The sequence below is a fragment of the Phyllobates terribilis genome, unplaced genomic scaffold (assembly GCF_046119375.1).
Source record: "Phyllobates terribilis strain yellow unplaced genomic scaffold, ASM4611937v1 Scaffold_7__3_contigs__length_470593459, whole genome shotgun sequence".
NCBI classification, from domain to species: domain Eukaryota; kingdom Metazoa; phylum Chordata; class Amphibia; order Anura; family Dendrobatidae; genus Phyllobates; species Phyllobates terribilis.
Window position 1 is genome coordinate 198073559 of NW_027362767.1, and position 15843 is coordinate 198089401.

Consider the following 15843-nt stretch of genomic DNA (forward strand, 5'->3'; position numbering starts at 1 on the left):
CTAACCACAAACACGTGGACAAGTGAATGTGGCAAGGGATGGTCCATCTGACTGACGCCTTCACACTGGGTTAATATTGTGGAAGCCGGGACACAGTTGGACACTGGGATGCAACACGTCCTACAGACATAGAGGATTGCGGGTCCTGGGTCAATCAGGCTTCAACACAAAGTTCAGAAGGTAGACAGCAGCAGTGGTCGGCCTCCTACACAACGAGTAAATTATTCATGATCATGAGGCCATCCATCTCCTTAGCTTTCTGTTCCTTGGAATGCAAGCGCATGTATGTAGTAGCGGCTAGGCCTGAGGTGGTCAGCGTTTTGGCGCATATCCTACCTCCTCCGAGGATTGCTGTATGTTTTCCTGCTACTATCCCAGTTCTATGACTGCCATTAAAACAAAGCTTCAGGTGATGAATGATGGATGAGGTGGTGGCAAAGGAGAAAGAGCAGTAGGAACAGGGACCATTCACATCAATATCAGGCCAGTTAACCACACATATCTTGTAGGATATGTTTTTGTACCAAAAAGAGCAGTTCGGCTACACAGTTATAGGGCATACAGTGAGTGCAATGCCTACCAAAAATTTAGAGGCACTCCAATGCCCCTTGGAAGTGACATGAAGGTCAGAGGGCCTTAACTAAACCGTTTTTTCCATTTATAGCAACTGGGTCTCCTGTACACTGTTGGCCTAAGCAGTGAATGGAAGGCTTTCCAAAAATTATGAGGAACTGCAATGCCCCTTGAAACAGACGTGGATTATAGCGTACTAAAAACCTTCTACCCATTATTGGGGAGTGGGTCTCCCTTAGTGTTCGCCTATGCATTGAAAAGCAAAAGCTGACTAAAATAAGGAGAAAATGCAATGCCTGTTGGAAGAGTCGTGGAGGTTAGAGTTAATTAAAAACAACATTTCAATGCCCCTTGAAAGAGCTGTGGAGTTCAGAGTGGTTTAACAAGACAGTTTTAATGCCCCTTGGAAGAGACGTGGAGGTCAGAGCGGTTTAACAAGATGGTTTTAATGCCCCTTGGAAGAGACGTGGAGTTCAGAGTAGCTTAACAAGACGGTTTTATTGCCCCTTAGAAGAGTGGTGGAGGTCAGAGTAGCTTAACAAGATGGTTTTAATGCCCCTTGGAAGAGTGGTGGAGGTTACAGTAGCTTAACAAGATGGTTTTAATGCCCCTTAGAAGAGACATGGAGGTCAGAGTAGCTTAACAAGACAGTTTTAATGCCCAGAGGAAGAGACGTGGAGGTCAGAGTGGTTTAACAAGACGGGTTAATGCCCCTTGGAAGAGTGGTGGAGGTCACAGTAGCTTAACAAGACGATTTTAATGCCCCTTGGAAGAGTGGTGGAGGTCAGAGGAGCTTAACAAGACAGTTTTAATGCCCCTTGGAAGAGTGGTGGAGGTCACAGTAGCTTAACAAGACGGTTTTAATGCCCCTTGGAAGAGTGGTGGAGGTCGCATTAGCTTAACAAGATGGTTTAATGCCCCTTGGAAGAGTGATGGAGGTCACAGAAGCTTAAAAAAACGGTTTTAATGCCTCTTGGAAGAGACGTGGAGGTCAGAGTGGTTTAACAAGATGGTTTTAATGCAAAGGGAAGAGACGTGGAGGTCAGAGTGGTTTAACAAGACGGTTTTAATGCCCCTTGGAAGAGTGGTGGAGGTCACAGTAGCTTAACAAGACGGTTTAATGCCCCTTGGAAGAGACGTGGAGGTCAGAGTGGTTTAACAAGATGGTTTTAATGCCCCTTGGAAGAGACGTGAAGGTCAGAGTAGCTTAACAAGACGGTTTTAATGCCCCTTGGAAGAGTGGTGGAGGTCACAGTAGCTTAACAAAACAGTTTTAATGCCCCTTTGAAGAGACGTGGAGGTCAGAGTGGTTTAAGAAGACGGTTTTAATGCTCCTTGGAAGAGACGTGGAGGTCAGAGTAACTTAACAAGATGGTTTTAATGCCCCTTGGAAGAGACGTGGAGGTCAGAGTAGCTTAACAAGATGGTTTTAATGCCCCTTGGAAGAGTGGTGGAGGTCACAGTAGCTTAACAAGATGGTTTTAATGCCCCTTGGAAGAGACGTGGAGGTCAGAGTGGTTTAACAAGACGGTTTTAATGTCCCTTGAAAGAGACATGGAGGTCGGAGTGGTTTAACAAGACAGTTTAAATGCCCCTTGGAAGAGTGGTGTAGGTCACAGTAGCCTAACAAGATGGTTTTAATGCCCTTTGGAAGAGTGGTGGAGGTCACAGTAGCTTATCAAGATGGTTTTAATGCCCCTTGGAAAAGTTGTGGAGGTCACAGTAGCTTAACAAGACGGTTTTAATTCCCCTTGGAAGAGACGTGGAGGTCAGAGTAGCTCAACAAGATGGTTTTAATGCCCCTTGGAAGAGACGTGAAGGTCAGAGTAGCTTAACAAGACGGTTTTAATGCCCCTTACAAGAGATATGCAGTACAGCATATTAAAAACATTATTCCCAATATTGGGGAGTGGGTCTCCCATAGTCTTTGCCTATGCCTTCCAAGCAAAAGCTGGCAAAAATTAGGACGGAGGAACTTGCAATGCTGGCAACACGGACCACGGTCACCCTGGTGGTATAGTAGTGGTGGAGGCTGAGGATAAGGAGAAGAGCAAAAAACAGCCGAAATGAGGAAGCATATACCCATGTGTGGGTGTGAAGCGGTGCATGGGAATACACCTCCTGAAATAACACAGTGGAATTGACTTTATGTTACTCTGCTGTCATTTGGTGGTGATGAGAAGTCTGGCCCAATCCAGCCCGTGTTCATTTTGATAAGGGTCAGCTTATCCGCATTGTCAGTTGACAGGCGAGTGCGCTTATCAGTTATGATTCCCCCAGCGGCACTAAAAACACGCTCCAATAACACGCTAGCGGCAGGGCAGGCCAGGACCTCCAAGACGTACAGAGCGAGTTCACTCCAAGTGTCCAGCTTGGATACACAATAATTAACAGGCACAGAGGAATCATGGAGGACGCTGGTACGGTTGGCAAGGTACTCCCTCACCATCTTTTGAAACTTTCCACTCCTTGTGAGAGTACACTGCGCCTCAGGGCCTGTAACCTGGGCGGGTCTCAGAAAACTGTCCCAGAATGTTGACAGTGTTCCCCTGCCTCTGCTGGATTGGATTTGCGTCTCTCTCGCCTGTACGCCTTGGTTGGTCAACGAACTGTGACCTCTGCTGCTAGCGTGTTCAGATGGGAATTTTTTTTAACAGATGTGCAGCAAGGGCTTTCTGGTACTGCCACATTTTTGTAGACCTCTCCACCTCAGGAATAAGAGAGTGAAAGTTCTCCTTGTAGCGGGGGTCTAAAAGTGTCACCAACCAGTAATGACTGTCATCCAACATTATGACAACGCGAGGGTCACAGTTAAGGTAGCGTAACATAAAGTCAGCCATGCATGCCAGACTGGTAACGGGCAAGACTTCTGTGTCCTCACCAAGATGACAACTGACCATGCTCTCCTCCTCCTCCTCCTCCCCCCCTGTCCTCAGGCTACCCACGCTGAACCGACGGTATGACAGTTGTACAGGTACTTCTGTCTACAGCGCATGATACCAGCTCCTGTTCTTCCTCCTCCTCTCCCTCATTGTCCCCCAATGCACGTTGGGATGAGATGAGGCTGGGATGTGTGTAATCACCCATTATGGCTTCTTGATCCATCTCATCATACTCTCGCTGCAATGCCTCCTCTTTAATTCTCTGCAGAGAGTGTTGCAAAAGACAGACAAGTGGGATGCTGACGCTAATGATGGCATCATCGCCACTCACCATCTTGGTGGACTCCTCAAAGTTTGTCAGGATGGTACATATGTCAGATATCCAGGTACACTCCTGAGGTCTTATGTGTGGAGTCTGACCTGAATATCGACAGCCTTGTTGCAGCTGGTACTCCACAACTGCTCTCTTCTGCTCACAAATCCTTTGCAACATGTGGAGGGTAGAGTTCCAACGTTTGGGGACATCACACACCAGTCAGTGTGCCGGAAGCTGCAAACGCTGCTGCAACACAGCAAGGGCGGCGGAAGCTGTAGCCGACTTACGAAAATGAGCTGACAGGCGGCGTACTTTGACGAGCAGATCTGGGAACTCAGGGTACGATTACAGAAACCGCTGAACCACGAGGTTAAGCACATGAGCCAGGCATGGTACGTGTGTGATCTTGCCTTGCCTCAGAGCCGCCACCAGGTTACAGCCATTGTCACACACGACCATTCCTGGATGTAGGCTCAGCGGTCTCAGCCACAGATCTGCCTGCTCTTTCACAGCTGTCCACAACTCACAAGCAGTGTGAGGTTTATCACCTAAGCTTATGAGTTTCAGCACAGCCTGTTGCCGCTTGGCTGAGGCAGTACTGCAGTGCTTCCAGCTTGTAACTGATGTGGTGATATCTGAGATGGAGGCTGAACATGAGGAGGAGGAGGATGATGCGCAGGAGCTGTACACTGTGGGGGCAACTCTGACTGACATAGGGCCCGCAATCATCGGTGTGAGGAGGATGTGTTCCATCCCAAGATCTGACTGGGTCCCGGCTTCCACTATGTTTACCCAGTGTGCCGTCAGGGAGATGTACTGTCCCTGGCCACAAGCACTTGTCCACGTGTCCGTTGTCAGGTGGACTCTCCCAGTAACTGCGTTGTTGAGGGCACGGCAGATGTTTTGGGACACGTGCTTGTGTAGTGCGGGGATGGCACACCGGGCAAAATAGTGTCGGCTGGGGACCGAGTACCGAGGGACGGATTCCGTCTCCACCAGCCTAAAAGGCAGCATTTCCAACGCAAGCAGTCGTGAAATGTGCGAATTTAAGACTGTGGCCTGTGGGGCGTTGGCTGCGAATTTGCTCTTTCGTTCAAAGTTCTGGGATATGGACAACTGAACGCTGCGGTGGGATGTGGACGTGGATGTTGATGCTGTTTCTTGAGAAACTGCCATAACAAGTGAAGACTGAGAGGAGGGGGCATCTTTGCATGCTGTATGGACAGGGGATTTCCTTACACGCACAACTGGGGGTTCTATTACACTCACAACAGCAGAAGAAGCAGTGGTGAAACCCGCTGACACTGGTCGTGGACCCTGGGGTTCGCCCCACAAAGTCGGGTGCTTTGCTGCCATGTGCCTGATCATGCTGGTGGTGGTCAGGCTGATAGTTTTGTCACCCCTGCTGATGCTGGCATGGCAGGTGGTACAAATGGCCTTTTTGGGGTTATCAGCAGAGTCTTTAAAAAATTCCAGACTCTGGAAGACCTACCGCTTGTACTGGCAACGTCCCTCGTGTTGGTGTTACGAGGAATGGTTGCCCGCCTTCTGTGTGCGGCCACCACACTGCTTCTTCCTGCCTGTTGGGGTACTCTGCCTCCCTCCCCCTGTGTGCTGCTGGCCTCGCTCTGCGTGTCCTCCTGCCACGTTGGGTCAGTTATTAGATCATCCACCACCTCCTCCTCTTCCACTTGCGCACCACGATCCTCCTCCTCACTTCGTGGCAATTGTGTCTCGTCATCGTCCACCTCTTGTAACAAATTGCCAGCGTCGACTTCCTGTGGCCGTGGCTGTTCACATATTTGGGCATCGTTACATGGGATCTCCTCTACCACCACTTCAAGCGGAGCAGGCGAAGGGCACAAATATGGAAATGGACCAGTGAACAGCTCTTCAGAGTGTCCAAGTGTGGGATCAGTTGCTGCCTGACGACACTCGGCATGGTGGGAGGAAAGGTGCATCAGGGTGAGGAGGAGTATGCGGTCGAGACTCACGGCTACTAAAACTTGACCGTGTGGAAGACAGACCAGAGGTGGTAGTGCCCAGGTAACTGGAGGTATTATCTGCTACCCAATTAATAACCTGTTCACACTGATCAGTTTGCAATACTGGTGTTGTAGTGTGGATCCCTAGTAATTCGGTCAAGAAGTGGGAGCGAGAAGATGTGGCTGTTGGTTGTGGCACATTTTCACCTTGGCCACGGCCCTGTCCTCTACACGCACCATCACCAGAACGTCCAGTTCCACGTCTCTTGCCACGCGCCTTGCCCATTGTAAATGAAGTGAAATAGCTTACACTCGCACTATCAATGGAAAAAGGGTAATAAAAAGGAGATTAGAACCGTGGAAGAGGAAAACCACAGTTCTATTTCTCTGGCCTACACCAGAATCTTTTAAACAGGTATATTTGTGACTGAACAGACATGGAGACATTATTTTTTTTTTTTTACGTAAAACAGGCCAAAAGCAAGATAATACAGAGATTTGAACTGTGGAACTGCAAAACCACAGTTCTAATTTACTGGCGTATACCAGACTTTTTTTAATAGATATATTTGGGGCTGAACAGTCAGCGACACACTCAAACTGTTTATTCATGTAAAAAAGGCCCAAAAGTGGATAATACAGAGATTTGAACCGTGGAACTGCAAAACCACAGTTATATTTTTCTGGCCTACACCAGAATCTTTCAAACAGATATATTTGTGTCTGAACAATCAGGGAGACACTATTACTGTTTTTCTTTACGGAAAAAATACCAAAAGCTGTATAATACAGAGATTTGAACCGTGGAACTGCAAAACCACAGTTATATTTTTCTGGCCTACACCAGAATCTTTCAAAGAGATATATTTGTGTCTGAACAATCAGGGAGACACTATTACTGTTTTTCTTTACGGAAAAAATACCAAAAGCTGGATAATACAGAGATTTGAACCGTGGAACTGCAAAACCACAGTTATATTTTTCTGGCCTACACCAGAATCTTTCAAACAGATATATTTGTGTCTGAACAATCAGGGAGACACTATTACTGTTTTTCTTTACGGAAAAAATACCAAAAGCTGGATAATACAGAGATTTGAACCGTGGAACTGCAAAACCACAGTTATATTTTTCTGGCATACACCAGAATCTTTCAAACAGATATATTTGTGTCTGAACAATCAGGGAGACACTATTACTGTTTTTCTTTACGGAAAAAATACCAAAAGCTGGATAATACAGAGGTTTGAACCGTGGAACTGCAAAACCACAGTTATATTTTTCTGGCCTACACCAGAATCTTTCAAACAGATATATTTGTGTCTGAACAATCAGGGAGACACTATTACTGTTTTTCTTTACGGAAAAAATACCAAAAGCTGGATAATACAGAGATTTGAACCGTGGAACTGCAAAACCACAGTTATATTTTTCTGGCCTACACCAGAATCTTTCAAACAGATATATTTGTGTCTGAACAATCAGGGAGACACTATTACTGTTTTTTTAACGGCAAAAAATGACAAAAGCAGAATAATACAGAGATTTGACCCGTGGAACTGCAAAACCACAGTTATATTTTTCTGGCCTACACCAGACTCTTTTAAACAGATATATTGGTGTCTGACCAGTCAGGGAGACACTATTACTGTTTTTTTTACGGCAAAAAATGCCAAAAACAGGATAATACAGAGATTTGACCCGTGGAACTGCAAAACCACAGTTATATTTTTCTGGCCTACACCAGAATCTTTCAAAAAGATATATTTGTGTCTGAACAGTCACAGACACACTCAACTTTTTTTTTTTTTTTGGGGGGGGGGGGATACCAAAAGGTTAATATGACGCGTATTTGGACAGTCTGAGGAAAAAAAAATACAAGATTTAGATGAAAAAATAAATAATTTTTCCTGGCCCCTGAGACCGGGGTGATAAGTCTAGCAATTTGACCAACAGGAGCACACAGGACTGTAATGCAGCGTTTGCTGGTATAACTACTGCGTCTCCTATACAACCTGCCTGCCTGCCTGATATCTGGGATGGATATTAATCCTGAGAAGGACTGTTTGTTTGATTTGGCAGGCTTTAGAGACCCTACACTAACTATTTCGGAGTATAAATCTCTCCCTAACTCAGCAGCACTGACCCTACACTGGCTGATCCGGAGCGACTGTGTCCAAGATGGCGGCGCTCTGTTTTAAATACTCGAGGTGACGCTGTGCGGCCAGCCAATCACTGTAATGCCCACAACCAACATGGCTGCGGCATTACAGTGACTGGCTGGCAATCCTTGCATGTTCATTGGCTCTGTAAAGAGTACCAAATGTGCAGGGCGGAGACCCGAGCTCCCACCCGAGTAACCCGGAAATGCTCGGTGCTCGCCGAACATCCCGAGTAGTGAGATGCTCGGGCGAGTACCAAGCAGTATCGAGCATGCTCGCTCAACACTAGTTAGAACAGTTTAGCATTCCTTGTCCAACACCTTGTGCAGTTATTTTGCTTCCATCTGCAAGATAAATGGCTTCCTTCTTATAAGTTCAGTAAAGAAATTTTTATTACTTGTCATGTGACTTGTTGCTCCTGAGTCAATAAACCAACCCAACAATGATTTCTTATCAGTCACTTTAAATGTGCCATTCCAATTATTTTCACATGAATGAAAAATTGTGTTTTTTACCTTCTGTGTATTCTCTTTATGATGTAAATTCTGTTGTTCTGCTTTCCATATAGTACAGTCTTTCTTTAAATGTCCTTTTTTTTCTTACATATGAAACATTCTCTTGTCTCTTTATTATAGGGTCTTTTTGATTCTGTGGCTTTAAGAACATTTCCATTATCTTTTTCAGTAGAAGAATCATTTGTTTGTTCTTTCCTTCTTTGATATTCATCTATGAGTCTGGTCTTCACAAACTCTAATGTAATGTCTGTTTCAGGTCTTGTCTCTAGTGCATTTCTCAAAGCAGTATATGAATCCGGTAAACTGCACAATAATATTGCTGCTACATAGCTTTCCTTAATATCTTCACCAATTGATCTCAGCTGTGATATCACTTCCATAATAGAGAATATATGCTTCTGCATGTCATTGTCTGCACTTAGTCCCATACTGTAAAGCTTTCTTAGCAGAAATAACTTGTGATTTAAGCTGGGTTTTTCATGTAGCTTTCTTAGTGCTTCCCACATTCCCTTTGCTGTATCCTCATTCCTTATGTGGATTAATTGAGCATCATCCACTAATAGGATGATGGTAGCTCTTGCTTGTCTATTTTTCTTATCCCATGTCTGATTATGCTCATCAGGTCTATCTGTAGTGATTACTTCCCATAAATCATCTTTAGACAATAACATTTCTACTTTAAACTTCCATAACTGATAATTCTCATTATTCAGCTTAGCTACTGTGAGTTTTAGCTCTGTGCTACTTGTCATCTTTAGCTTGTCTTACTTGTTTTGGAGAGAATTGTACTGAAGAATTCTTCTGCATTCACCAGGGTCTTGCTGAGAGTTTCGATGTCCTGGGTGTCTGGGGTCCTCGGTGCCTGGGGTCCCCGGTGCCTGGGCCCATAACCTGTTGCACAGCTTCTGGATACCCACAGTTGCGGTAGAAACGTCACAGAGCAGATTACAAGCTTTTACTTCTCAGAACATGAGGTAAAGGAAAAAACGCACAGTCACACAGTACTGCATTAGGTAGTAAGAACGAAACAGGAAAAATACAAGTGAGACTTTTTTCTTTTTACAATACAGTAAACAAGGAAACTATACACAACATCACCATCTACTATCAGTTCATCATAAAGTCCTCCTTCACACAATCAAAGAAGTCCACAACTGTTGCATATACCAACAGGTGGCTCTACATTTGGTTGCGCTCTGTTGATCCCACCGCTGCCACCAGTTGTCACGGGGTCCTTCTCCAACATCACACAATCAACAGAGCAAGAGGAGATTGAACAATTCCCAGACCTTTATTATAGGCAAAACTGAAAGGTCCATATACAATCCACCACACCTAGGATAATATAGTCCAGAAATACAAATGCAGTCCGGTAACGGGATAAATGTCCCTGAAGATGAGAGTCCAACAATCCAGCAGACAGAGGATAAAATAGTCCATATGCTTCTCCATATATATTCCTCCAGCAGTATTTTGAAAGTCATCCAGGTTTCTCCCATTCTCTCTGACATGCTGTGCTCACGTCATTGTCCCACACAGAAGCTGACCAGTGTCTCTCCTGGCTGATATTTAAAAGTCCCTCTCCTCATTCACAGGTCGGGGGAGGGACTTTTACACAAAATGATACCCACATACCATATCACACCATCACAGAGGCTGCAAAAGATTTGAGACTGTGGTGTAGGTTCACCTTCCTGCAGGACAACCCCCATATATCGCACCCTATTTACAATATGAGCCCCCACATAGCCTCTCTATATAATATGAGCCCTCACATAGCCCCCTATATGCAGTATGAGCCCTCACATAACCTCTCAATATACAGTATGAGCCCCAACATAGCACCCTTCATACAGTATGAGCGTCCACATAGTCTCCTATATACAATATGAGCCCCCACAAAGCCCCTTATATACAGTATGAGCACCCATATAGCCTCCTATATACATACAAACATTTCATACACATATGAAAAAAAACACATACTCACCTTGCTTCTGTTCCCTTGGCGCTCAGCTCCTGTCTCCGATGCACTGACTCTTCATACAGGAGATGCAATGTAATGATGTCATCGCATATACTGTCTCGGTTGTACACGCTGATTGGTGGAAGAAGATCCTTCCCCCACCAATGTATTCACTGGTGTCTGCATCCCTGAGGATCTGGATAGCGGTGACACTAGGAAGCAGGCGGAGGACGGGTGTCAGGTGAGAGCCTGGTGTGACCCCTGGGCCACTGTTTTCAAACCTTCAACCATCTTGGTTCCCGGGTGGGACTGGAACAGCCAGAGGTCTGGATGTGGCCCATGGGCCACATTTTGCCCAGCTCTGGTTTACATCAAAGCATATTCCTATGTGTGAATGGCCCAGTCACAGTCCAGGCCTAAATCACATTGAGAATCTGCAGCAAGACTTGAAAATTACTGATCACAGACATCTACATCCAATCTCACTGAGCGAGAGCGAGCGTGCAAAGAAGAAGCGGCAAAATGTCACCTCTAGATGTGCAAAGCTGGAGTGACAGACCCCGAAAGACTGCAGCAGTAATTGCAGAGAAAGGTGGTCCTACAAAGTATTGACTGAGGGACTGAATACAAAGGTACCTCACAATTATCAGTTTTGTATTTTTAAAATAATTAGAAAACCTTTATCATTTCCTTTACACGTCACAAATACTTGTTACTTTGTGTTGGTATATCACATATAATTCCAATAAAATACATTTAAAGAGGTTGTGCACTATTTTTGATTGATGACTTATCATTAGCATAGGTCATCAATGTCTGATAGGCCAGGGTCCGACACCCGGCACCCCCTCTGATCAGCTGCCATCGGTGTCAGTGGCGGAGGCCGCCAGCTAGGAATTCTGTGGAGCTGGCCATCTTCTGGTACTGGCCGAGGCTTGGTACTGCATATCCGCCTCCTATTCAAATCAATAGGAGGCGGAAGTGTAGTACCCTGCGGCAGCCACTATCAGAAAACGGCTAGTTCCGCAAATGAGCATTTCCGGCCGGCGGCCTCCACGATCGGACATTGATCACCTATCCTGAGGATAGGTCATCAATGATAAAGTAATGGACAACCTCTTTAAGTTCGTGGGTGTAACGTGAAAAAAAGTGGAAAATTTCATGCAGTATGAATAGTTTTTCAAGGCACTGAAATGAATCACATTATGTAAAATAGTGACAAGTGTAAATATCACAGGCAGCAGTAGATAGAAATATATAGAATAATGACCAGTCAGAAACAGCAGGGACAAGCAGCTGACAAAGAAACATAAAATAGGGCCAAGTGAAACAGCACGGGCAGAAGTACAAAGAAATATATAAAATAGTGACCAGCGAGCATCAAGAGCAGAGAAGCAGCAATTCACCTTGTAGTTATGGAGTAACCTGAAGAACGTGCATCTAAACAGCAGTGAAATCTCCATGAAAGTGTGTGAAACACATGATGAAGAAGAGGAGGGAGCATACAGAGCAGTATACCACCAGACATACAGGGAATAATAAATGACCGCCACACACACATACATACCTCCGCTCGTGGACGCCTTTCTGCTTGGACTCTACAGTACAATGCCCACTATGGATACCTGCCGCCACTTGCAGCCTGGCACAATAATCCGGCAGACACCACAGTAATCGATGCACCTCTGGCTCCGACCATGTAGAGATTTCCTCTAATATCTGCAGGTGTCAGTCCCTCGATCACTCATGTATTCTAGCTCCCGTGGATTCCCAGAACTGCCACACAATACAACAATCCACCTGTGCGACTGACCCATAGGATCCCCTCATATATTCATATTCTGTCTGTAGATATGATGTATGTAGTATGGCCTCTGTGTCTATTTCGTCAAACGAAGCGTTTTCCAGATGTAGGAGGGAGGGAGGGCTGACATCAGATGGAGACACAGACCCCCTCCTCCTCCTCTCCTTTTTCTGCTTGCCCAGCACACCTCCTTTCTGTTCCTATTATTGCCATTTCTAGCATTCAGTACACCATTTATACACAATGAGGTCACGTGTCGGCCTGCTGTGACCGAGAAAAGGGACACACTTCAGCTCCAGTCTAGTGCAAAGAAGGCCAATTGCCTATAATGGAAGGACACTTCGATTTCTGTATATTCCGACAGAAATATCATCCATGCAGATTGTATCTCGGTCATATCATATACCCAGAATGAAGAGATAGGACGAAGCTTGTTACGGGGTGCCAGGCGTATAATGTATAGACCATAGGTTGTATGAAAAGAGCAGATATCCCAAATCCAGATGTCCAACACACTCACGTCTCCACACCATAATCTGGATTCACTCAGAAAATGAGAGTTTATAACATGCCTATACCATGGCATACATCGGCCATAATACACCACACAATATGCTATTTTTGCAGCACTGGGGCCCAAGGATGTAGGGGAGATGGTGTTATTGCCAGAATAAGGTCGTACATATAATTACATATAGCAGAAGTGGTGCAGGACACCTCCTCATCTCCCTGATCAGCACCTTATTTATTTGCACAGTGATATTATTGCACTAACTATCATACAGCAAGATCCCAGCGAGAAAGAGCCATCAATGGAGGTCTGGCAGCTGTAAAAAGGGCTATCATGGACAAGCTTTGCACTGGCTACTCCATCTATCAGGTCCCATCTTTTTACCCCTGAATAAGGAACAACAAGTCCTAGTAGTAAAAAAGGGCTACCGTATGGTTACTATGCGATGCCCAATGACTAAAGCAGAGAATGAGCGGATAAGATCCATTACGGATGTCACAGTATTCCTCCTTTTATGAGGGGCCTTTGGATCCTTAGGGCAAGACTTGTCAGAGAATGACTGATGAGATTTTCGGCATTGATGTTAGCCAGCTCCCAAGATCTCTCCTCTGGACCAAAACCCTTCTAGTGTATAAGGTATTGCACGGACCTCTATATGGGAAGCAAGGATTTTTCTACTACAAACTCATGGCTGTTTCTAACCAACATGGTAGGGGAGGATGATTAACAGGGTGTATGGGCAAACAATATGTCTTTAGCAAGGATTTGTGAAACACATTTGGAATCCGGAAGGAGGGAGGAAGTTCTGGCCGGAAGGCTACCAGACTGATAATCTCAGATATCTGATAGTGATCAACGAATTTAGGTCCCACATTGATTTTGATATTTGTGGTGGAAAGCTACACCTTGTCTCCAATAGCAAAGCTTGGGCCCTATGTTTGTCTCTTATTAGAAAAAGCAGTCTGTCTACTTTGTGTCCTTCACAGTTTTCCTCTGACCTCAGACCAGATAAGCTTCAACTTGTCTACAGATTTACCAACCTATGGATTATCAAATTTAGAGGTTTAAAAAGGACCAAATCGAGGATGAAACGCAGGATTACAGAAAAACTGAGAGGTCTTAATGGATTCTTGATTAATAATGGCAAACTCAGTCGATGGTATTTCACCCAGTCAGATTCATGGTCAGAGACATAACACTGAAGATATTGCTTGAGTATATGGTTGGCACGTTCAGTCTGATCATTGGTCTCTGGGTGATGTGATGATTAAAAGGACAATTTAATATTAATTGTCTTACAGAATGCACACAAAGAGTTTAATAAGCGATTTAAGAGAGTTCGGCAAACCAGACAAAGGAACAAAATGACAGTTTGCTAAATCTGTCCACCATTGGCCAAAAATCAGTCTACTTTTGGCAGGTCAGTAATGAAGTTCATGAAAAGGTGGGTAAAAGGTCTCCTAAGAGCAGTTAATGAATGGAGTAGGAGGAGATATTGATTTGATTACTGATTCAGCATTTTAAGCTAATCTCATTTCTTTGGACCTTTAAAAAAGCTTATAGTTACATAGTTTTTAAGGTTGAAGGAAGACCAAGTCCATCTAGTTCAACCCATAGCCGAACATGTTGATCCAGAGGAAGGCAAAAAAAAACCATGTGGCAACACTAAGCTCCACATTGGGGAAAAAAATTCCTTCCCGACTCCATACGACAATCAGACTAGTTCCCTGGATCAATGCCCTATCAAGAAATCTAGTATTTATAACCTGTAATATTATACTTTTCAAGAAAGGCATCCAGGCCCTTCTTAAATTTTAACAGTGAATCACTCATTACAACATCATGCAGCAGAGAGCTCCATAGTCTCACTGCTCTTACAGTAAAGAATCCCCGTCTGTGATTATGATTAAACCTTCTTTCCTCCAGACGTAGAAGATGCCCCCTTGTCCCCGTCTCTGGCCTCAGAGTAAAAGGATCAGTAGAAAGGTCTTTGTACTGTCCCCTTATATACTCGTACATAGTAATAAGATCACCCCTCAGCCTTCTTTTTTCCACAGTAAATAACCCCAAGTGTAATAACCTGTCTTGGTATTGCCGACCCCCCAGTCCTCTAATAACCTTGGTCGCTCTTCTCTGCACCCGCTCTGGTTCAGCTATGTCTTTCCTATACACCGGAGACCAGAACTGTACACAGTATTCTAAGTGTGGTCGCACTAATGACTTGTATAGAGGTAAAATTATCTTCTCCTCATGAGCATCTATGCCTCTTTTAATGCATCCCATTATTTTATTTGCCTTTGCAGCAGCTGCCTGACACTGGCCACTAAACGTGAGCTTGTCGTCCACCAATACACCCAGGTCTTTTTCAGTTACAAATTTGCCCAGTGTTTTACAATTAAGCATATAATTATACATTTTATTTCCTCTGCCCAAGTGCATTACCTCACATTTATCCCCATTAAAGCTCATTTGCCATTTATCAGCCCAAGCTTCTAGTTTACATAGATCCTCCTGTAATATAAAATTGTCCTCCTCTGTATTGATTACCCTGCAGAGTTTAGTGTCATCTGCAAATATTGAAATATTACTCTGTATGCCACCCCAAAAGGTCATTAATAAATATGTTAAAAAGAAGGGGGCCCAATACTGACCCCTGTGGTACCCCACTGTTAACTGAGACCCAGTCTGAGTGTTTTCCATTAATAACCACCCTTTGTTTCCTATCACTGAGCCAATTCTTAACCCACATACATATATTTCCCCCTATCCCCATTGTTCTCATTTTATGTATCAACCTTTTGTGTGGAACCGTATCAAAAGCTTTTGAAAAGTCCATATACGCAACATCCACTGCATTTCCTTCGTCCAGTCCAGAACTTGCCTCCTCATAAAAACTGATCAGATTAGTTTGACAGGAACGGTCCCTCGTAAACCCATGTTGATATTGGGTCATGAGGTTATTCTTCTTCAGATACTCTAGTATAGCATCTCTTAGGAAACCCTCCAGGATTTTACCCACCGTAGAGGTTAAGCTTACCGGCCTATAATTTCCAAGTTCGGTTTTTGTCCCCTTTTTGAATATTGGCACCACATTTGCTATACGCCAGTCCTGTGGTACAGACCCTGTTA

The 15843-nt window shown here is 44.5% G+C and overlaps 1 protein-coding gene across 1 annotated transcript in view; it reads right to left on the minus strand.

The window, feature by feature from the left end:
- GABRA3 (gamma-aminobutyric acid type A receptor subunit alpha3) overlaps positions 1 to 12393 on the minus strand; it is a 283567-nt gene extending 271174 nt beyond the window's left edge. Inside the window, exon 1 of the mRNA XM_073639648.1 lies at positions 11967 to 12393. The gene's annotated coding sequence lies outside the window, so the exon portion shown is untranslated. The remainder of the gene's footprint in view (positions 1 to 11966) is intronic.
- Positions 12394 to 15843: the final 3450 nt, after the last annotated feature.